The following is a 2,335-nucleotide window of genomic DNA, read 5'->3' on the forward strand; positions in this document are numbered from 1 at the left end:
CTTGTTCCTCCTTTCTTGTTCATCTTTAATTCTTCTTCTTCTTCCATTCTTTGTCTTCTATATTCTTTCTTCTTCTTCAATCTGTCTTCTTCTTCTTCTTCTCCTTCAATTCTTCTTGAATTCTTCTTCTTCCATTCTTTGTCTTCTACATTCTTCTTTCTTCTTCTTAGATCTGTCTTCTCCTTCTTCAATCCTCCTCCTTCTTCTTCTTCAATCCTTCTTCAATTCTTCTTCAATTCTTCTTCATCCATTCTTTGTCTTCTATATTCTTTCTTCTTCTTAAATCTGTCTTCTGCTTCTTCAATCCTCTTCCTCCTTCTTCTTCTTCAATCCTTCTTCTTCAATCTTTCTTCTTCAATTCTTCTTCTTCTCCCCCGCTCCCCAACCAATAAAATAACCATTACATATTCTTCTTTCCCCAAATCTTTGCTAAAACTCTTCCATCTCTATCACCGACAATAACAACAACAGCAAAAACAGCAAACAAACCCAACTTTTAATACAAAGTGCAATAATTTCCCTCTAGCTAATTAGATAGAATTTTTCAAAAATTTCTGAGAATTCACTGTAGATTCAATTCTTTTTTTTTTATTTTCTTTACTGTAAATTAATTTTTAATTTTTTCTTTTTTTTTTTAAATTTCGTACCTACCCACCCTTTCACACACACCTTTTTTCTTTTGAAGTGCTTGATTGTTCTTTTATCATCATCATCATCATCATCATCATTATTATTATTATTATTATTATCATTATTATTATCATTATTATCACCATCCATATTACTGCTATAATTATTATTATTATTACTATTATTATTATTATTACTATTATTATTATTATTATTATTCTTGTTACCATTATTATCATCATCATCATCATTGACATCATTATTACTAGAATAACTACTGTTATTATCATTATTACCATTATAACCATTGTTATTATCACCATCATTATTATTATTATTATTATTATTATTATTCATTGCTTGCTAGAATGTCTTTTATTTATTCTTTTATTTTTGCTTGTCTTCAAATTTTTTTTTTGTTACTGTTTGTTTTTTTTTTTGGCTTTTCCCTTCCATTTTAAAAAAAAATCTTTTTGTTTTTAAATTTTTCCGTTTTTATTTCTTCCTATTATTTTGAATTATTACATCTGGAACAATCTGCCTCGCGGCTTATTTAATTCAATCAGCCATTCAAACACTGCCGCAGTGCTCCATCTCTCACTCACCCTGTCTCTGTCTGTCTCTTTTTTCCTCTCACTTGCTTTCTATATTCACATTTCTTTGTGCTCTCTCTCTCTCTGTGCCTTTCTCTACCCCTCTCTCTCTCTCTCTCTCTATATATATATATATATATATATATATATATGTATATATGTATATGTATTTGTCTGTTCTCTGTCTCTGTCCCCTCCTCACACACCGTTCTGTTTTGGCATTGTTTTTGTGAATTCTAGATTAATTAATGGCTAAACGACAAGCACTGCGAGTGAAACAAAAGCACATGCAGAGATATTGAAATTGCTCCGTAATGGCCAGTCAAAACATTAAGTGCAAACATCCCTCTCATGCAGTTATGTTGCAGTATACACCACAAACAGAAAATAAAAGGGGGGAGAATGACTGCCCTCTCTGTGACCTATTATTCGAAAGACAAACACAAATTATCTCCTACAAACTGACTCCTTTGGTCTCACAGTTAGACATCACAACCTTTAAATTGCCAATGTATCATTGAAGATTGGAGGCGTTGGGGAGGAAAGAGAATGCAGAAATTTTGTTTTATTATCATTTGGTTATGCTATTTATTTGTTTGGTTTGGTTTTAGATGTTTTGTTTGTTTTTGTAGTGTTAGAATGGAATATAAAGCACCGTTTCTGTCTGTAGCTAGCCTTTAATGTGTTTTGGACAAAGCCAGCTGGAGTGGGTACCTACTTTATAGATTAGTAGATATATAGATAATATAGACAGATTGTTGGCACTCCGTTGCTTACAACGTCGAGGGTTCCAGTTGATCCGATCAACGGAACAGCCTGCTCGTGAAATTAACGTGCAAGTGGCTGAGCACTCCACAGACACGTGTACCCTTAACGTAGTTCTCGGGGAGATTCAGTGTGACACAGTGTGAAAAGGCTGACCCTTTGAATTACAGGCACAACAGAAACAGGAAGTAAGAGTGAGAGAACGTTGTGGTGAAAGAGTACAGCAGAGTTCACCACCATCCCCTGCCGGAGCCTCGTGGAGCTTTCGGTGTTTTCGCTCAATAAACAGTCACAACGGCCGGTCTGGGAATCGAAACCGCAATCTTATGACCGCGAGTCCGCTGCCC

At 34.3% G+C, this 2,335-nt stretch overlaps 1 protein-coding gene across 2 annotated transcripts in view; it reads left to right on the top strand.

Annotated features, from left to right (window-relative positions):
- Window positions 1-2,335, top strand: part of LOC106867259 (exostosin-1) — a 243,698-nt gene that overhangs the window by 215,052 nt on the left and 26,311 nt on the right. The window lies entirely within an intron of this gene.

Source organism: Octopus bimaculoides, chromosome 23 (assembly GCF_001194135.2).
Source record: "Octopus bimaculoides isolate UCB-OBI-ISO-001 chromosome 23, ASM119413v2, whole genome shotgun sequence".
In the NCBI taxonomy this organism is placed as follows: Eukaryota; Metazoa; Mollusca; class Cephalopoda; order Octopoda; family Octopodidae; genus Octopus; species Octopus bimaculoides.